Genomic DNA, 22828 nt, shown 5'->3' with positions numbered 1-22828 from the left:
CCATAAAAATAAGCTTTTTCAATTCTTCAAACGACTTTTTAATTTGTACTTCATTTACATAAATTGAAGAAAACCATCTATGTACGGAAAAAAAATTAAATACAAAATACAAACTCTAGAGACAATCGAGAGCTAGTCTACAGCAACGGATGTTTGTCCACTTTACCACACCGACCGGAAGCCTAGCGAGAGAAAATATATTTCAATGCGCCTTTTTATACGGCAGGTGGCGCTGTATGACTGTTTTCAGATCAGTGCAACGCTCGAATAATTGTGAAGGCAGGTTTTTCCTCTTCCTCCGATGTCACCTCTAGGCGGAGGTGTCAGTAGACAGGCAGCACTAGCAGCAAACACCCCTCCCGGTCTGAACAACCGTCACATACGCTCAAGGGAAACGATCGCCATAGTGAACCAACAACCGCATCTCATCCGTTAGCTACTCGACCCGTTCCAGTGAGGATATCGGCATAAGTTTGAACGACATAGGACGGGAGAGATTGCGTCTTTTTTTTTGTCGGAAAGGCGACTTGTGTTTGCGTCCATTGGCGAAGAGTGGAAAGACGGCATCCGGCCTCCGTGAAGCAGGCGAGGGCAGGGACTCAAACAACGTTCACCGTCTCTGGTGAGTGTGAAAATCGCTATATTTGCCAAAGCGGAAGGTAGATGTGACGCTCTAAACGAAACGTTCCAAATATGTAATGTAACATGCATTGTTTTAACATTCGAACGGTACTGTGGCAACAGAAACATAACACGTGAAAGATACAATGAAAAGAAGTTACAGTGACAGTTCTAATTTATGTTGTGGAATCACTCTCTTTTTCCGTAAACAACACCGAGTGCGGAAGATACTATGTAATATTAGTCATTAATCTTTACGAATCACTTTGTAGTTCAACAAACAAAATTCGAGCTCTGACTAACGGTTGGTCCAATAATCTGGTTTAGCATTTTGTTTTGTCATACGACATACTTTGTTGTTTTATCTACACGAAGTATGTCGTGTTAAAGCTGTTAAGTTATAAAAGGAAAATAAAAGCCCTTGGTTTGAAGTGTTGTTTGTCGAGTTCTGAGTCTGACCGAATTCCATCACTTCAGTTGAACCAGTTCATGGTCTAAAAAGACTGTGTTGTCCTCTTAATAGACATAGTTGTGTTCTTCATGTAAGATAATTTAATACAGCACTTTGCAATAGGTTGAATAATTTTTTTTTTAACTTGTACTAACAATAAAAATAGTTTTACAGCACTCACTGGATTAATACAAGTTAATGTTAATTTTAATATATAATATTACATATATTTTTCATAGATTGTATATGGTAACATTTGTTAATGCATAATAACTAACAATTAAACATTTTACATCTATAAATGGACAGTTGCCAAGATTAATCATTGCTGCAAAAATATTATGGCAAAACCTCAATGACAGATTTCTCATGTCAAACCCCAGGTGACATCACAACACTGGGAAATTGTTTAATGAATCGTTAACATGGACAAATGTATCTCAGAGCTAAGGGGTTTCACTATTACCCTTGAATGTTGAGAACATCAGCATGGTGCAGACTTCATATGCCCTCCTTTATGCCTGGGACTTGTCTATTTATGTCTTACAAACAAATTCACTGGATACAAATGTGCATGCAATGAATACCACAAGTGAGCATCTGTGTATGCATGGACATTAATGTGTGTGTCATGTGCTCCGAGTTTGGATGTGTGATAATGGGCTGGTGGCCTATTGAGGTGCTTGCCAGAAATTATGCCCATCTCTCAATCAGGGGCTCTTCAAATGGAAATGAGGGTGCGTTCCACAGCCTGGCATGCAGCTGTTGTGTGGATGACCCAAATCTGGAGCTCTGCAGTGGTTGTTCTCATTGGCTTGGTCGTTCACTCGCTTGGAAGCCCTCATGTTATGTGACGCATGGTGATGGATGAAATGTTGGATATAGAGGTGTATGCCTGGCATAGCTATTGCAGTCATCTGTCATAATGTCTTTGTGTGTTCTAGTTATGTGTTTAAAGATGAAGTACAATATAACAACAGGACAATAGGCCCATGCCTCACCCAGATCAAGGTCATGATACAGTGTCATGTTGTGACAGAAGAGCAAGGTTACAAGGTGCCCTTTGTCGTTTCTGGGTCTTTTGTAGTTGACAGTCCTGTTTTGGTTGATCATGCTGATTATGCATGCCCCATAAAACGGCAACTAAAAAAACTGCCTCTCTCTTTATCACACACATCCATGCACACACTTTACACTTTTTTTTTGTCTTGTACCCATATTTCATCCTTGAGCCTCTTAACTCTGAGAGATTGTGTAATAATTGTCTGATAGCATGAGGAGTAAACATCTTTGTTCCGGTTGAGGTGCTGTGATTGGTTGAACTTCGAGGGCTTAGAGGTAATTTGGGGTTTTAGAATCTTCAAAACAGAAACGGAACCAGTTGTAAGCTTGGAAAATCTGAAATGGAAGGGTGTTAGGGATCCTAGGGTGTTCTGTACTTGGAACATCTGTAATGGAAGAGTGTTGGGGTGGTAGGGTGTTCTGTATGGTTGCTAGGTTGTTGCTTTGATTGTTTTTGCAAGCCCTAGTTGTTGAGGTGTTTTGGGTGGCTGCTAGGTGGTTTCTAACTTGAAAGTCAAAAAAGTCCACCTCCAAGTAATGGCACATCTCTTCAAAAGTCACACAATTTCAGGTAACATTCATATCTGTTACCAAATTTATGCGGCACAAGTTGCGAGCTGATCTTTAATACTTGGTGTTATGGTTTATGAAAGAACCCAAGGTCTCTTTGAGAGAAACAGAAGGATAAATGTTTAAAATATTCTAATTTCTATATTTCCCAATACACAAAACAGATAATATGTTGGTCTTGATGATACCACATTAACAGTTGTTACAGAAGAAAGCAGAAGAATCCCATGAGCCTGAGTGTCTTGAGACTAGAGTTTCTATTTTGTCTTGTTTTCTTTTCCCATGTTATTCGACTTAACGTCGCATGTTTCCTCTTTTCCTAGCATAACAGATTACCATTATGATGTAATAATTCTCAGAGATACTAAATCCCCTCTGTTAAAATTGAACATTGGGAAGGAGATAAAGGAAAGAAACAAATCAAGTGTAAAGGTGAAAGAAAGAGGAAAAACGTGGCCTCAATTTCATGCATTGATTTGTTCTCTTTGTTTTTTTTGCACAGAGATTGTTCATGCTTTTTTGCTTGCAACCGCAAGGTAGGAAAGAGGGAAAACATATTGTTGAAGGCTTTCATGTAACTTGACCTGTGCAAGGCAAAGCTGCTTCCACCAAGGCAGTGGGTTCTGTTATATGAGAACCGATGTCTCTTGTTCTCTTGACTTTGAGGTTCTTGTCCAATCGGTAGGTCAAGAGCATGATGTGCAGAAGATAATTTTCTAGAGAACAGCTGATGCACTACTCTGTATGAGTACACACCCACTCGCTCTCCTGCAGCCTGCAGCTGTATGCGCTGTACGTATTATGAGCGCTCGGACCTACCTGAGAAACATATTCCCTGAGAATATTTTAGACATCATGATGCATTTCTGTCAGCTGTGTAAAACCAGAACTAGTGATGCCCGATTCGCATCATTCTTTTTAGTGAATTGGCCTAACGGTTTGCAAAATGGTCTGAATTGATTGGCGATTCAGTTTGATTATTTCGGACTGCACATTTACTGAAACATCTGGAGAGATTTCTCAATCAGTAAAACCGTATCGGGATACTAAGGAACAGAGAAAGCAAACAGAGAACTGTATGAAGTGGATATTTCACTACAATCAGTTGAAACAATGTTTTTGAGAGGTAACTCTGAGAAACTTCAATTAGCGCTGCGTCATGTGAATAAGAGGCCGTTCACACCGAATGTGTTTTTCCATCCACCTACGCTGTTTTTCTATTGTTTTCCTGTGCAAACATAAGCTAGATGGTTGTGGTTTTTGCCGCATTTTGTCTCAAAGGAGTGCTGTTTTTTTTTTTAGATGCCGTGACAAGTTTAAAAGAACTTCTGCTGCATTGTGCTCCGGTGTTCCGGTGCACTGCATCTGCTTTTTTAGCGCAAGAAAGTCACCAGAATTAAAATGTTGGTGGAGTTTTTGCAAATAATATCTGCCGGGGCAGAATACCCCTGGATTCCCCCTGACAATAAGGTAATCTTCTTTACTTGGTAAGGTTTCTGTGCCCCAAGATGAATCCTGCAGACAACACTGTTGCTCTCTCCCACCTCTGCTGCCTTGGCTATCTTCAGACACACTATTTTCATACTCAGTCACACAAAACTGAAAGTCAGAATCGTTCCATGTGGTGGTCTTTGTAGTTAAATATAAAAACCTCATTATCACATAGCCTTATGTATGCTGCATCTTTTGTTCTAGGTAGTTTACTGTCTTTCTAATGTGTGAAATCCAGAAAATGTTCCACTCATCTGGCTTGCAAACTTGGTAGTCTTAAGACATGTATTTTAAGTCATGGTTTTCTGCAAAAGCTGCTTTAAAACAATAAGTACTGTGAAAGGTGCTGTACAAGCAGCAAAATGTTAAACACACCCCTGAACACTAGCAACCAGATAGCAACACCCCGGCATCATTGCTTCAAGTTTTACAAGTGCTAGCACCACTTTTGTTCAGAATGTTAAATGCTAGTTGTTTATAAAAGGCAAATAAATATAGAAGAAAAAGCAAATCTTCAAGGTCAGTTGCTTCTTTTTAAAATGATGCGATATACTGAACATAAAAGCCCATCTGTTTTCTGTTTTGTACAGGTGTTAACGATTGAGACAAGGATGGGAAAGTTGTTTTAGGGTTCATGTCTTTTGCTACATGGAATATGTAGGCTAGTTTAAATTCTTGAGGAAGTTTGCACTTTTTGGACACTGCTAGCAAAGTATTCATGTCTTCTGGAAAGGGCATGTTGCTAATGGCAACAAGAACTCTCTTTTACTTCTGTTTCTTAAGCTAACTCTCTCTCTCCCTCTCAAGGATGTGACCCAGCTTGGATACCATCACGTCTTCTGTGGAATGTTCTGTGTGTACGGAAAACGGTCATTCGAGTTGTAATTAGTCCCTCTTGCAATTGATCTTGTGAGAAATGCACAGATTTCACATCCCTTATCTATGGGGGTGTACATGAATTGTTCAGAACATTCTCTTCTTATGTCTTCCTTAAAGAGGAAGTGGTGAACCTCACAGGAAGTGACCTAATTAGGGAGTTCATGTGTGGCCCTCTCTTTACTGTAATGACATCATAATGATTTCGTGTTATTCTGCTTATTGCATAGGGGTGTGATTGACATTCAGCTTTTGCCAAGTCATGCAGAAATGTTATTGCACACTCAATTCTGCAATTACAAAACTGCTATGGGCTATTTGAACACCTTTCAGAAAAAAACAACCACATAAGCATAAATTTACCAAACCCTGGAGAGGTATCACAACAGGGCCTAAATTAGGGCAAGCTCTGTTGTTGTGTCATTTGTGTGTTACGGTTGTTAAAACTAATGGCCTACTCTCAGTTTTTTCTGTCTCTAAACCCTGCAGCCCTGGACTCTGCACCCCCACACAATGAACAGAGGTGGGCAGAGTAGCCAAAAGCTGTACTCAAGTAAAAGTTTATAAAATTATAAACTAAAAATTATAAAATTAAAAATTAAAAAAAAATTATATAATGGGCATTAACTCCCTTATATTCCATTACATAATAGACAATTAACATGTATTACAGAATTATTATTATTATTAATGGAAATTATCATTTATCATGTTGTCCTAAACCCATATGACTTTCTTCCATGCAACACAATGAGATATTAGACAGAATGTTTGCCTGAGTCACCATTTACTTTCAGGGAATGTGTTTTTTTTCCTCCATATTTTGAAAGTGAATGTTGACTGAGACTGTCAGTCTTTAACATTCTGTCTAACATCTTTTGTGTTCCACAGAATACAGAAGGTCACACGGGTTTAGAACAAATTATGGCTGAGCTATCAATTTAAAGGGATAGTTCACCCAAAAAAGAAAATTCTCTCATCATTTACTCACCCTCATACCATCCCAGATGTGTAGGACTTTCTTTCTTCTGAATAACACAAATTAAGATGTGAAAACACATATCGGGCAGCTGCCCGTAACTCACTCTCTCGGAACTGCCGCCTCTGGTCGCCTTTATCCCTCTTGAGGGCTTGATTAGCCTGATTAGGTGCCAGGTGTGCAGCATCACGACCTGGTCCCGCCCTCCTCCCTGCAACTAAAGAAATCTTTGTTTACTAAATAATTCAGTGAGGTCATATTATTTTAACTCTGGAGACTGCACACAGTGGAAATGATAATTCTGTGAATGATTTAAATATTTTGTTATAACATGTAGGTTTTGATAATTTGGTAGAATGAGGGTGCGATGCACCCAGAAACACTGCCCAGCCTGAATTGGAGTTTAATGATACTAAATTATAACAAATAAATACAAGAATGTACATTTGATAAAATGTGTTTAGTCTTTATATTAATATATATTTATATATTAAAAATGATAATCAGAATTAATTGTATTAATATATTATTTAATAAGAATTACAAGTGAGGCCCAAGTATTTTAAGTTCATATGTGACAATTGTTTCTGCTTTGACGCTCTGTGTATAAGTCAGCATCCAAATTCACTCACTCATTTCGTTCACTTACTGCCATTCACTATATAGTTAATGAGTGAACGATTTCGGGGACAGCCACTTTCTTTGCCATCCGATTGCCTCGTGCCCACACATCCCTCGAGCACCTCTCTGTGCACGCACAGAAATGCTGTTGTAAAAGTCCCATTAAATAAACTCAATACATTTTGCATTCATTAAAATTAAACCCAGTAATATAACGACAGGAATGCCACCCATTGTAAAGAAGTAAATTTACTTGCATAGGCCAATTTATGTACGGTCTGTATGTTTATTTTGCTCTGGCCAGCTTGACACAGCAACACTAGCCGCTTTTGGACCGAACGGTTCTGAGTGCGATACGGAACGGTTTCAGTAGCTTTTTGCACTTAAGCATGGTTTAACACAGCACGATTATAAACCATTCTTGGCCCGGAATTCTCGGCAAGGTTAGCTAACCGTATGAGAATGTATGCCATACACAATTTATTTCTATTATATATAAACTGCATAGTTTGGGCCCTGTTTTTTTATTTTTTTATTATTCATATATTTGCAATGTACCAAGTTAGAAGGTTCCTTGTATATAGCATTAGCTGAAAGAGAATTTCATATGTAAGCAAATCATATGTAAACAAAATGGACATTATACGGACAGTCCTTGTCTGTACGCATGGTCGGCACACGCGCCTGCCGTTGACCGTACTAAAAGAGTATAATAAAGCAGTTGTTGTGGGCAGGCATTGTATTCACTCACGGTCACTTTGAAAGGCAACACAGTCATAGAAAATGAAATGAATACCTGAGCCTTAAATGTAACCAGTATGATTAGCATGAAGTTTAATTGTGTTTCTTTTGGTGTAGCCTGTTCCTGGTTCCATCTCTCGCTCCCTCCCTCCCCTTTACAAACTCAGCATACTGAAAGGTTTCTTTGTATAATGCTGCACAGTCAGACTGCTTCAACATCCCACAAATACACACACACACAAAATTCCTACAGTACCATCCAGTGCCCATCTCAGACTCTGCCCAACATTTTCTTTTTCTGTAATATAGTGAACTTCTTTCCTTTTGTGATATCAGATTTGACAGTATTTTTGCAATATGCATAGGCCAATATATGTATGGTCTGTATGTTTACTTTACTCTGGCCACATTGACACAGCAACACTAGCCCCTTTTCCACCATTGGACTGAACGGTTTGGAGCGCGGTACTACGCTGGTGGAATGGCTTTAGCACGTGACAACTCGTTTAGTGTTATTCTGATGGTTTAACTAGAATCGTAGCCTACATTTATTTTTCTACACACCTTTTCCATTAGGAAAGTAGATTACTAGCTCATTTAAAATCAAAATACATCAATATATTCTCATATACTGTTTTCATACAATACTTATAGAACATTTTGTCAGCTTGTCAAAAAGCTTGTCCGTGAACTTTAACTGTGTGCATGTTCTTCTCCGGTTGCATACACAAGCAGAATAATCAGGTGAGAGCTAATAATTAATCGTTGAAATAATCGCCGAATAATTAGATTATTTGATTATTAAAATAATTGTTAGTTGCAACCCTAATGACTATAAATCTCTCTCTCTCCTCTTCTCTTTACTTTCCTTTCTGTGACATGGTCTGTGTTTTTGCTGTTTGTTAGCAGAGTAAAATCAGTCCTAAAAAAATGTCAAATAGTATAATCCTCCATATAGCGCACTCGCTCCAAAGTTTACCTCTCTCACCATCGCCAACAGCCGGGTCTGTTACATGCATTCTCCTGATTTCACAACACTACAGTGAAACAAGAAACTGTAACCACGGCAACAGGTCCGCATCTGCATGGAACAGTACGATTTGGTGACGAGAACTGTTTTGTCTAATGGTGCAAAAGCGGCTTTTGAGTCAACCAGTTACATAAGTTTGGGGTGGGGCTGTATGTTTGTCCAGCCATTGGAAGTCTGAGTGTTCGCAAAATAAATAAAAAACGTCGTTATTTTTGCAATTCCGTGTGGTGTCTGTAGAGGCACAGAAATTACACACTTCTCCTTTAAGAATAGTTTCAAATGCCCAAAACATGTGTCTCAAAACTCTTGTGAAGTATTTCATTCTGTTGCGCTCCGTCTAGCTGTTTTTGAACGCAAGATCTTGTCCTTTGTTAATGGCCCCTGAGGATGCAAATTGGAAAAACTCACTGTGCGACTCCGACAGTGTGAGTGTGCCTTTTGAGAGATCTTTTATCCTTCTGCATCTAAAATATTTATGGCGAGACACATCGATAAGGAACAGACACTTTGGTGTCACTAACGTTCGACTGAAGGACTGTGTGTATGTCCCACTGTAGAGTAAGCTCACTGCCTCTGCTCGCACAGTGTTTACATTCTCTCCGCTATCTCTAAGCAAAAGATGAGCATCGCAGATCTCTGCGCTCATCTTTTTTCATGTCTTTCTGCAGTGAAGCACACTTTGTACCTGTAGACTTGTGGTTGATGGAAGTTACCTGGACTTTTGCTGTGTTTATAAATAATACATACAATTTGTTATGAATGATTGTATCTAGTGGTGCACCGATCAGGAGATTTGAGGCTAATGTGATCTCAAATTCTTTTAACACTATGATTGGTCGATGCTGATTTTTTCAAATGGTGTCCTTTGCCATACCTTTGCAATTTATATTGTACAGTTATATATTTATGCCCCACACAGTGCAATTACGGTAATATTTTACAAAACGGTTCCATTTGTTAACATTAACTAATGAACTTAATGTTTGTTACAACATATACTATTACATTTTTAAATGCAAAGTTGTATTAATTAACATTAGATAATGAACTAACAATGAATAAACGTATTTCTATTAACTAACATTATTATTAATAAAAGCTGTACAAATATATTGTTCATTATTTGTTCATGATACGTAATGTATTAACTAATGTTAATGAATGGAACCTTTTTATAAAGTGACCAAAATTACATAAAGATTGCATTAATTGTGAATTGCTAACATTTAGTTGTTTTGAAACAGTTATGAATAGTTCTGTTGGGGTACATGGTTTGTATGTGCAAGGAACGGCAGCTGGTGAAGTTTTTGGCTGCCCCTAGGGTAAGATGGTGCCCCAGTAGGGAGACTGTAGGTGCACTACAGAGTGCATAATACACGTTTAGGGAGCAACAATACAGGTCAGTAATACTACACTGAAGATTAATAATACCTAGATATTGACCATGTATTCAGCTGGTTCCTTACCACATCCTTCACAGTTTTAGCAATACATGTTTTTTGATTTATTAATAAAAAACAAAGTGATATCCTTTCTTATGTGCTGAGAACTTTCCTGACCCATGATATAAAAAAATATATTGAGTGATTGTATTCATACATTGTTGGATTTGTGTAATTTTGTACATCTTATTGAACACTATATTAGAGCATGACCGATATGGGATTTTTGAGACCGATACCGATTTTAGAGGGGGGGGGATTCACATATTACTGATATGGTGGCCGATATAGTACATATTTGAGCTGGAATGAAAACAGATCTTTTCTATGTGGATTGTTCACAGATTTTGCACCAATGTGACTATGCAAAGGTACTCAGAAGGCTGCTTTCTTAAACGTATATTTTTATCAAAGAATATTTGACATAATTATTATGTATATTCAACCAATTCTAGAAATGAACACTGAGAAAATAAAGATTCAATACTATTTAACTATTCAATAAATAGTTAAATAAACATCAGTACTGTATTTTTAGTATCAGTCAATTGCTGACTATTTTAATACTGCCAGTCAATTATTGGCAGGATGTAAAACAAGAAGCATTTACAGCTGCTGAGTCAAGAGATAAAAGCGGCAGCAGTGTTGCACTGTATTCTGCTGTACAAGTTCTGGGAAACTTTCAACAGTGGAAAGCCAGACTAATATTACATTTTGTAAATGCTAATACTGGAATTGTTCGGTTGAAGGGGGTCTAAACTGCGAATCCTGAATAAAACCGTTTGGTGAATGCATGTTTACACATTAGCTTCCAGTCAGCTGACAAGCAATGAAAGTAGCTACGTGGTTAGTTAGCTATGAGCTCGTTGGTTACCGGTGGTAACCTTTCCAATACATTCTCATTAGCAAAGTGTGGATGCGGAAAATCGTTAGTTTATTGGGAGAAATTTAAAATCGGGAGGGTTGCAGGTATGGGTTGGATGAACTCAATATTCTCTACTGTTTTTATGCATATCCCTTTGAAACCGATAGTTAGGGGCCATTACCTTTTTAGAGCCTTAAAAGGAAATCAAATATCCCTATTTTATTGTTTGATTTATATATTTGAAGTAAAATATGATAAATGACAATTTATAGGGTCAATTAATTGTGAAAGCCCTAAAACAGAGAATCATCATAATTACAATTATAATTATTTGACAATTAATCTTCTTTCAAATTTGTGATAGAAGACAGTCCTTCATATGGTTTTTGAATGACATGAGTTTAAGTAAATGATCACACGGCGTGATGTTTTTGAGAGTTCCAGTATCGGCCACATAATGCCGACTCGCCAACAATCGCCATTTCCTATCAGACATTTTTGCTGACTTCACCTGTGCTGTGACCAGAAGCGTGTTATGTCACCAGCATGGGAGACACGGCTACGGATCCCACGTTGAAACCAGGAAGTAATTACGTATACATAATCAGTTACGAGTGCCATTGGGAGGTTGCATTTTCCCCTCCACTGATGGTACGGTTTAGGTTAAGATAGAGGGTATAATTGATAATGTACATTCATGTTATATACCATTCCACTATATTACAGCCCATACAACAATTTACTTTTGGCACCTGGTGGAAGTGGTTCTCATTTCGGTAAGCACAGACCTATTTTAGCTACTTTTAACCTGCTGTTTCTGATTTAATTGTGAGATCAATCTGCTTACTCAGCCTGTTTGATAATAAAATTTAGTGTGGAAAAAGCATCAGTGTGCACTCATGTTTGTGTCTGGTATTAATATCAGAGTATGGAATGATTAACTTTTAGTCAGGGCTTTAAACTCGTCCAAAGATTGGTTACAGCACCCTTAAAACACTCACAAAGACTACAATTAGCTCACGCATTGTGTAACCTCCATTGCACATTTACCAACCTAGTTTTTCCCACATGATCTGATTTTTCCCTGTTGCTTTAATATATTTAATATATAGCAGCATTTCACAGTAACACTACCCAAAAGGCCTAAGGATCTTACATGCCTTTGTTGCGCCAATTGTGGTTTGTTTTGTGACTGGGCTCTGGAATGTTACTCACCTGCTGTGGGGACAATGACAGGAAATTTGCAGTCATCATGGCTACTCGGGGGTAAAGAGGATTGTGGGATTAGTAGCTGGTTGCCAGTGTAAACACTTGAGGTGTCATCCACAGATGAACTGCTACCCCATATCTGGAGTCAGTCGATATAGTGGTGTTGTGATCACAATTTATTTTACACTAAATCATTATTTTTTTTATTTTTAAATATAACCAAATATAGTACTTCTTGGTGTTAGAAGACCAACACAGAATCGTGAGTTAAAATATGGGAATATTTTGAAATACTGGGTGACCCCACCTCTACTAAACTCTGTCAAAGTGCATATTCAGCACTTCCTGTTGCAGTGATTGTTGACCTCTGTGTCAAGGTTAGTTGAAGCTTATTTTGTTATGAATGGATTGTGGTGAGGAGAATGAAGGGTCTTGGCATGATAGAGTGACACATCTGGGTGATGGAGGGATGCTGGCCTATTCTATAGGCTAAAAATGGAAGAGTCTAAGTGGAGTAAAGGAGCATTCGGTAGAGAGAGAGAGAGAGAATGTGGGGCATTACGGGTACCTCTGGGACACCGAGTTAATGCGTGTTCTCATTCAATGACCTGTTAGTATTAGCCTGTTTAAAACTGTTTCAGAAATGCATCCTAGCTCTCTATCTCTCACTGGCAAATTAGTACAAAAATTACCATGGTATAACCACCATTAGGGCCGGGTATTACCTAGTTATAGAATATAATTACCAGCTGATTAATCGGCCGGTATTTGGCCATTTTGAGATCAGTAACTGTGGGCAAGCTGTCCTTCTGCCTAATGTTGGTTCCGAAATCTTTAATAGAAAGTTAATGAATACCTTGCACAATGGTATTTACATCTGTGTCATCACTGCATCCATGGTACACCAGTTTTTGTAAGGGCTGTCCATCTGTAGAATTTGAGCTCCATGATTTCTCACATTCGTACTAGTAGTTCATGTGGGCGCAGAGTGTAATATCTGTCTGACCTGGCATTGACATGTATTATACGTGTGTGTGTGTCTATGCGTGTGAATATAAGACAGAGAACAGGCAGTTCAATGCTGGAGACAGTGCTGCTTCATTCGTCATGTGGGATTGTGTGTGATCATCCTCTTATCTCCCGCAGACACAAACACACACCAACACACACTTATGAGCATAATAAGAAATGGGAAAGCTCTCTAGACTACTTTGAGTGCATGTTTCCATTAATTTAGTCTTTTTACATGTAAGGTCCAAGATGTGTGTATGAAAATGAATATAAATGAACAAGAAAATTGATGAGGTTTGCTCTTATGATTTGTAAATTTGTATATTTTCAGAAGAATTTGAGTGGTGCTTGCCTTTGCAAAACTCGGTCACATTTCTATGGTGTTTTGGGTGGTTGCCAGGTGGTTGCTTATTGGCTCAAGTTACAAACGCCCACCCCCAAGTGTCTATGATATTCTGGTGCCTAGATATGCCTTTGGTCCCTCCTTCAATGTAAATCTATGAGATTTTAATTCATGTATGTTGCAAAAACGTGCAGGATGATTTACATCCCGAAGTTTAGTACTCAAAGGGATAGTTCACCCAAAAATTCAAATTCTCTGATTTATTTACTCACCCTTGTAATATCCCAGGTGTGTATGACTTTCTTTCTTCACCAGAACACATTTGAAGAAAAACAGAAAAATAACTTGGCTCAGTAAGTCCTTAAAATGAAGTGAATGGATATTTCTCTTTTAATGCTCCAAAAATCTGAGACAGTCTGCAGAAACGTCATCCATACGACACCAGCTGTTAAATTAATGTCTTCTATAGCGATATGATTGCTTTTGTGCGAAAAAGATAAATATTTAAGTACTTTATTGAACTAAAAATCATGCTTCCATTCGGCAGTGTTGCGTGCGTGGGATGTTTGAAACACGCAAGAACTGACGCACATCTGTCACAGCCGGAAGAGCAGCGCTGTTTAAAATTGAGGAGGAATGCTGTACAGAAGCTTAATTAATTTTGGTTTATATCTGTTGCATTATTACTCACAATGGTTTATAATGCTGATTCTTCAGGTATATGGTTAAATAGGGTAGGAAAACATAAGCCTCGGCTTCAGCCTACTCCTTTTTTTTTTTTTTTTTTTGGTTATTTCATTGTAAATTTACCAGAAAGAAAAAAAAATAATGGTGCATTTGTGTGCTCATCCTGGATGTCTCAACTGAGTGGAGAACGTGAGATTACGTTATGCGAATACGTCACATAAGAGGCTGCTTGGACTCCATCCTCTCGTGAAGCGTTGGATTATAGTTAAGAAGTACTTGAATATTTATCTTTTTCACACCGAAAGTGATCATGTCAGTTTAGAAGACATTAATTTAACAGTTGGTGTCATATGGATGAAATTTATGCCGACTGTCTTTGATTTTTGGACATTTAAAAGCGAAATCGCCATTTACTTGCATTTTAAGAACCACTTGCATTTTTATACATTTTTCTTCAAATGTGTTTTGGTGAAGAAGTCATACAGAGCTTTGTGATTCTTAAAGGTATTGTTCACCCAGAAATAAAAATTCTGTCATTTACTCACCATTCTGAATTTTTATTTATGGGTGACCTATCCCTTTAACCCTATAATAATGAGTAATAATGATTAAATATCCTGAATTAAGATCACTTGTAATTTGTGTAGTTTTGTCTACTTATGAGCTGGATCTTTGTATCTAGATGCTTCTAAGAACATTGTGAGAGACCTGAGAGTAGTGATGTCAAAAGAAACTATCCTAAAATAAAACATGATGTAATGATACCAGTGTTTCTGCAGTACCGGTAGTACCAAGCACTGACTCAATCCGGTATCAGTGTGCAGTATGACTGACACACGACAGCTTTAAAATGCTCACATGCTTATTTTGGGATGTGTTCTGTGACTCGGACAATAAATCAAATTAAAATCGTGACCTGTCCTAATGTGATTTATTAAACTAATAAAGGCTGCAATCTTAGTGTGGCTTTAAATGAATGTATAAAGCCAACCTCTCATGTATTGTAATCTTTTGCATTGTAACAGACGAGAAGCAGATTCAGAGCACTAATCCACTGTAAAGTGTGTATTACTACATATTTATATAATTAAATCACAGCATTTGCACTTTAATCTCAACTCAACTTTATTTATATATCATTTAAGACAACAGAGTTGACCAAAGCTTCACAGTAATACAATCATAACATACCAACATACAAATATTTTCGGTTGCCGAAATTTTGGTGCATCCCTATTTAAAACATGAATTTCTAGAAAATAATAATAATAATAAAAAGGAAAGCCTGATTTGGGAAACAATAAAAACAGATTTCAATAGGGGGCTACTTAAAAACATTTAAGCAATGCATCCTTGATTGAGAAACAGGTGTGAAGGTGTGTTCCATAGCACATTATCATATTAGCATATCTTTACTGTGGTACTGAAATTGGTATCAAGAACTGTGAAATTTCACTGGTATTGGTACAGACTACTGAAATTTTCATTCAGCTTTAAATATTAAATTCTAGTAAAAACACTATTCGAAGAGTGCAATTTGATTCGCCATTTTCTCTGTGTACGGACATCAACATGCATGGGCGAATGACACATGCATGCAGTTTATTTGTTTATATAAGTCTTTACTGACATCAGATCATATGTTGTTAGTTGTCATACAACTTCATGGCTCTATCATGCCCCGCTGACCTTCTCGTTCTGTCCTGCAAGAGGAGATATTTTGATTTTAGAAATGGTATGTGTAATGTTTACTGTTTAGTCTGACAGACTGCATTATCCGTTTGCATCCACATTCCTTCCTTAAGGCATTTTGTGTGTGTGAGAAAGAGAGACAGCCAGAATTGAGGAAGTTACTTCACACAGAGGTGCTGTAGTGACTTCTAATTACTGTCTTTCAGTGTCTTATTCTTGTGTGCTAAAGCTTTTCTGAGCTTTCAGGGCCTGAAATTCCTGCAAACAGTTATTCACGTTAATGTACAGAAGTTGAGAATTTGTAAACAAAACCACACAGATGTACAAATCAAATCTACAATTTTGTTTTTTTATCGTAATATTAGAATCAGCGTAAGTAATTTGTGCTACTGAGTCTCTCTCATGCATGTTTTGTGAGGTTAGTGAATTAGTCGTTTTCTTTAAACAAAATAACTGCATGTTTGCAGACAATATATGATAGAAGTTATGTAATGCTATCATTAGACAATACAGTTAAAAGTTACAAAGAAATGTTGAGGAGAGATGGGGAGAATTAAATGCGTGTGCACTCTACAAATCATGAGATCTGCGCTGCCAAATATAGGCCAATTTATCTGTCTCTACGATAAATCAGTCACCACTAAACATTACTGGAGCCAATGCTTCAGCGTCTGCTCTCTGCCTCATGACAACATGATTCTGCATAATGTGGTAGATCCTAGGGTCCCAGAACTATTGGAAACAATATGACAACTACAGCGTCCGCTCTCTGCCTCACATTACTTCAGGCAGACTTTTCACAAGTGAGAAAATTGGCAAAAAAAGTTATTGATATTTAGTTAAAGATTTACATAGTATTGCTAGCTAATGTTTATTTAGCAAGTTTCAGAGAAACGGACAAAAATAAATTTATATAAAAAGAAGAGGCTCGCCGATGACGGTCACGTCAATTTTTCCAGAAAAAACTAGCTAGCACAGATAAATGCTTTGTAACTAAAAATGTTTCACTATCTTCCACAAGTGATGCAACTGGCCACAATGATTGATATATAGCTAAAAATGTACATAGTATTACTGATTTTAAAGAGCGTGCTGATGACATGCGAAAGTGCTTTAAGCTCATGCTTATAATCGGCAAAGCTGTCAACTTTATAATTTGCAAGCGTGCGAGGTTGGAGCGGTCTTGGCGCTTCCTTATTTTACATTACCTTTGACTATAATTGTAAACTAACAGAACTACTCAGCTGCAGAATTATACCTGTTATGTCTCATCTCCACCTCTCTTTTTTTTTTATAATATACAAAACAATAATAATGTAATCATATACAATTTTAATATTAAAGTTTTCAATATACATAACTAATTATGCAGCACAGTTCTCTTTAATAATTGAATCTGTTAACATTTTCAATACATATTGTCAACTTTAAATGGCCATTTTTAAGGTAACTGACGAGTTTTTACTTTTTTAGATATTTCACACAAAATTTTTAATTGTCATCACTTACATGCTGTTGCAAACCTGTATGACTTAATTTAGTGGATGTCAAAAGGAGATATTAGGGAGTTTTAGTCACCATTTACTTACATTGAAGTAAAAACAAGATGCAGTGACAGTGAATGGTGACTGAGACTAAACATTTTGCTTGACATCTTTTTTTGTTCCATGGCAGAGAAAAATTCATACAGACTCAAGGGTGAGCAGTGATGAAAGAAATTGTAGTTTTAAATGAACTGCCCTTTTAGCCATTACAGTATTTGGTAAAGGTATCTTCTACATGCTGGACCTTATTCACAGCAGCGCCATATAACATTGTTGATGAGAATGTACGTCAGTCTCTTCAATGGGCCGTACTGCAGTTTAAAATGTTTTTGGATCGTTCCGCAGACAAAACATTGGAAAAATATATTTTCACAGACACTGAATAGACAAAAAACTCCAGATAACATGAGTTGTGGAAAATCAGATGGGATATTGGAGCTTTTTACAGATTTATACCGTGCATGCCATTGAAGAGATGGTAAGTCTATCCCTCACATCCCAATTCTTTTCCATTCCCATTCAAATCAAACATGGCGCTACTGTGAATAAGGTTTATTCACAATAGACCAATTCTCTTGTTTACAAAAATGTTAGCACATGCGCAGTAAGTGGTGGCAGAAAGCCCACTGACTATTGTGTTAGATTTGACAGATAAGATGAGTAAACGAAAGGATGACTCAAAACCATCATAAATACAAACTTATTCTTAGCGATACAATTACTATAATAAAACGAGTTACTAACAATCATGTAATCATGTTCACTGCATAACAAAGAATAGTTGTGCAAAGTTGTGACATTAAAATGATCTCAGTCCAGTCAGCTCTGTTGATGGATTGAAGCCACAACAGTCAACTCGAGCCCTCAGAATAATTTTTCAGCTACGTAATCCGCTAAAAGTTCCACCACTTCCGTGTTTGACATAAGCAGTGACATTGCCAAAGCATTGGTCTATTGCATCATGTCTTGCTGGAAAGTAAGTGACTAAAGAGAAGGGTCACAATATAGGCTACATACTTTAGGCTACGTGCATTATTAATTAATTCATTTAGAGTTTTAATGTTGTATTAACTTATTTAAAAAGAAAACACATACACTCACCTAAAGGATTATTAGGAACATGATACTAATACTGTGTTTGACCCCCTTTCACCTTCAGAACTGCTTTAATTCTACGTGGCATTGATTCAACAAGGTGCTGAAAGCATTCTTTAGAAATGTTGGCCCATATTGATAGGATAGCATCTTGCAGTTGATGGAGATTTGTGGGATGCACATCCAGGGCACGAAGCTCCCGTTCCACCACATCCCAAAGATGCTCTATTGGGTTGAGATCTGGTGACTGTGGGGGCCATTTTAGTACAGTAAACTCATTGTCATGTTCAAGAAACCAATTTGAAATGATTCGAGCTTTGTGACATGGTGCATTATCCTGCTGGAAGTAGCCATCAGAGGATGGGTACATGGTGGCCATAAAGGGATGGAGATGGTCAGAAACAATGCTCAGGAAGGCTGTGGCATTTAAACGATGCCCAATTGGCACTAAGGGGCCTAAAGTGTGCCAAGAAAACATCCCCCACACCATTACACCACCACCACCAGCCTGCACAGTGGTAACAAGGCATGATGGATCCATGTTCTCGTTCTGTTTACGCCAAATTCTGACTCTACCATCTGAATGTCTCAACAGAAATCGAGACTCATCAGACCAGGCAACATTTTTCCAGTCTTCAACTGTCCAATTTTGGTGAGCTCTTGCAAATTGTAGCCTCTTTTTCCTATTTGTAGTGGAGATGAGTAGTACCCGGTGGGGTCTTCTGCTGTTGTAGCCCATCCGCCTCAAGGTTGTGCGTTTTGTGGCTTCACAAATGCTTTGCTGCATACCTCGGTTGTAACGAGTGCTTATTTCAGGCAAAGTTGCTCTTCTGTCAGCTTGAATCAGTCGGCCCATTCTCCTCTGACCTCTAGCATCAACAAGGCATTTTCGCCCACAGGACTGCCGCATACTGGATGTTTTTCCCTTTTCACACCATTCTTTGTAAACCCTAGAAATGGTTGTGCGTGAAAATCCCAGTAACTGAGCAGATTGTGAAATAATCAGACCGGCCCGTCTGGCACCAACAATCATGCCACGCTCAAAATTGCTTAAATCACCTTTCTTTCCCATTCTGACATTCAGTTTGGAGTTCAGGAGATTGTCTTGACCAGGACCACACCCCTAAATGCATTGAAGCAACTGCCATGTGATTGGTTGATTAGATAATTGCATTAATGAGAAATTGAACAGGTGTTCCTAATAATCTTTAGGTGAGTGTAAATGCTCAATATAATATAAAACACATGTCCAGAGACATCCAAGTAGTCTCAGTGTTTTCGTATTTACCAGCTCATGGATGAATGTGTTTATTTTTATTATAATTGTGAAAGTGGTCTTAACTTTCTCTTTTATTTGGCCTTAAAGTCTTAAATTCCATTCCTTCGAACCTGCAGAAACCCTGTTTTCCTCTGGACAAGTAAATTGGTCATTCACTTGTCTGAGTAAAAAAGTTACTTGTCGAAAGGACATTTAAGTTACATGCTCAAGTTACATACATGCAAAGTTTATAATGCATATTTGTTTAAAATTACAACCGATGCCCAACCTAATAGTGTACCTATGCAATCAACTCAGAGGAGGCTATTGTCATATGGTAATTATTTTATGTTACGTATGGTAAACAAATAAAGAAAAGCCTGCATTGACACCATTTATAGCAGGGGTGCTCATAGATCTATGGAATGAGATCAACTTTTTCATTATGTTATTGCAGCAAGATCTGCCATGTATAATAAAGGCTATACATTATCACAATACCAACATTTCAGTAGTCGGTAGTGAAATTTGACAATTCTCAATACCAGCTTCAAAACCACAACAAATAACACTAATTTGTTAATTATGTTAGAATGGTTTCAAGTTCTTAAGTAATTATTCAAGACTAATAAAGTGTTGGTAATAAAATAACAGCAGTAGGCTATCGAGTATTCAAGTATGCATTCAAAGTGAAATGCAACAAAACTACAACTGGTCTTCACTGTATGATTATAATACATTAATACTTATTAAAGCTACTAAAGTTATTCAGTCAAGAGCAGTGAGATGTTTTTTTCTTGTTATGGTTGTTCGGTTATTATAATGACACACTAGACGGCAGCAGGTCTATTAGCTTAGATTTACACTTTCAAGTATGATGTTTTTACAAGTCCGCTTGCCCCTTCAAAAATACACTTGTCATGGACAAGTGTTAATGTCAAGCCCTGCTTTAAGCATTTTGAGTGGACCAGTAGATTAAAGAACAAATATATTTCTCTCTCCCCTCTCTGTGGCACTAATTATGTAATGCCATTAAATGACAGCACCTGATGTTTGTGCATTTTTTATGTTTTTTTGTATGATGGATGGCTTATTTGCTAATGTTTCATAACATTCCACTCATACACATACATCAATAGAACAGACTTCAACCATCTTTATATACCTTGCTTTCGTTGAGGAAAGATCAACTATTAGGCATTTATTATTGTTGCAGCCTAGATATAAAGCAAAGGGTCAAGGTTTGGCTGGTTAGCAGCATTGTCCTGAGGTCACCTTCCTGTGGCTTCAGAGTAGCCTAATTAATCACATGGTATTTACGGATCAAATGATTGGTTCAAAATCCTGGATGCTTAACAGAGGGTTCATGAAAAAGATAGCAGATTTCAAATGGCATACTTTGGAATGCTAAAGGATAGCTTTCTTCAGCTTTTATTGACCTTGTTGATTTAAATGGATGAGTATAAATGAATTATAAAGCCACATGTACAGTCATGCGTATAATAGGGCTAATTTCACTCCCTGTTTAACTTACTAGCTGCCTCCTTTAGATTTTCTCTCTCTCTCTCTTGCTCTTATTTTTTCAGTTTGTCTCACTTGCCTGCAGTTTGGCACAGATGAGCAGAGTTGCCTTGGAGATCTCATGCTTTGTAATCAAACACAAAGACATCATTCTGTTTCTTCTATGTCTCTTTCTCTTTCATTCTCTCCTCTCTTTTGTGCTCTCTCTCCCACTCAGTCCCCCCTCTCTCTCTCTCTCTCTGGCTGTTCGGAGAGGTAGATTACAGATTGTGATCTGTGAGAAAGAAGATGCTGAGAAGTCCCAGGAAAGACGTGTTGCCATGGTGATGGGAATGGACATTTTTATGTGTATGTGGGAAGAGATAGAAATAAAATAAATACCCTGGCATCTAAGTGTAACCCAGGATTCCTCAAATATTGATCAAATATTACGGTCTGTGCTCTCCAGACTTTGCCTCTAATATGTAAACATGGTAAGGGTTAATGATTTGGGAAATTTGAAGAAAAAAATATTACTATACCACTTGTTGACTTTGGAGATTGTAGTGTTTCACCGTTTGTACCCAAGCCATATAGCAACCAGAATATCATTAAAATCTTGTAGGTGGGCTCTTTGACTTGGGCCTGCAAGCAGCCATCTAAAAACCTTCCTTCTAGATCACTCTTGCAATCACATAGCAATGCCCTGGTAACCACGCACATTATTCTAGCATTGTGGTGGTGAGTTTTGCATGGCCAAGCACCACTCACTTTGTATTCAGAAAATGTAAAAAATATGTCTGATTTGCCAGATTGGATTTGGATAAAATATTGTGATTTTTGTTCCCCTATTTTAAACGGTATACTCTGTCTATTCTATGTTATAAAAGTACTTAACAGTTATCCATCCTTTCTCCTCTACATTTATAATGTTTTGACATCTATTTCAAGCATGGACAATTCTAGATTTCTGCTTTAGTGTTGATGCTATTTTATTATTTGTAAAACTGGCAAAACAGAAGATTTACAGTTAAAGTCAGAAGTGTACATACACCTTAGCCAAATACATTTAAGCTCAGTTTTTCACATTTCCTGACATTTAATCGTAGAAAACATTCCCTGACTTAGGTCAGTTAGGATCACTACTTTATTTTCAGAATAATAGTAGATAGAATGATTTATTTCAGCTTTTATTTCTTTCATCACATTCCCAGTGGGTCAGAAGTTTACATGAACTTTGTTAGTATTTGGTAGCATTGCCTTTAAATGGTTTAACTTGGGTCAAACGTGTTGGGTAGCCTTCCACAAACTTCTCACAATAAGTTGCTGGAATTTTGGCTCATTCCTCCAGACAGAACTGGTGTAACTGCATCATCAATTTGTAGGCCTTCTTGCTTGCACATGCTTTTTCAGTTCTGCCCACACATTTTCTATTGCATTGAGGTCAGGGCTTTGTGATGCCCACTCCAATACATTGAATTTGTTGTCTTTAAGCCATTTTGCCACAAATGTGGAGGTATGCTTGGGGTCATTGTCTATTTGGAAGACTAATTTGCAACTGAGCTTTAACTTCCTGGCTGAAGTCTTGAGATGTTGCTTCAATATATCCACATAATTTTCCATCCTCATGATTCCATCTATTTTGTGAAGTACACCAGTCCCTCCTGTAGCAAAGCACCCCACAACATGATGCTGCTACCCACATGCTCTTCCGCTTGCAAGCCTCACCATTTTTCCTCC

General features: G+C 37.7%; 1 protein-coding gene across 1 annotated transcript in view; it reads left to right on the top strand.

The window, feature by feature from the left end:
* The first annotated feature begins 344 nt into the window (after nucleotides 1–344).
* LOC127638888 (cyclin-dependent kinase 17-like) overlaps nucleotides 345–22828 on the top strand; it is a 62689-nt gene continuing 40205 nt past the window's right edge. The window contains exon 1 of the mRNA XM_052120615.1: nucleotides 345–622. The gene's annotated coding sequence lies outside the window, so the exon portion shown is untranslated. The remainder of the gene's footprint in view (nucleotides 623–22828) is intronic.

Source organism: Xyrauchen texanus, chromosome 47 (assembly GCF_025860055.1).
Source record: "Xyrauchen texanus isolate HMW12.3.18 chromosome 47, RBS_HiC_50CHRs, whole genome shotgun sequence".
Taxonomy (NCBI): Eukaryota; Metazoa; Chordata; class Actinopteri; order Cypriniformes; family Catostomidae; genus Xyrauchen; species Xyrauchen texanus.
This window is presented reverse-complemented; position numbering and strand designations above follow the sequence as displayed.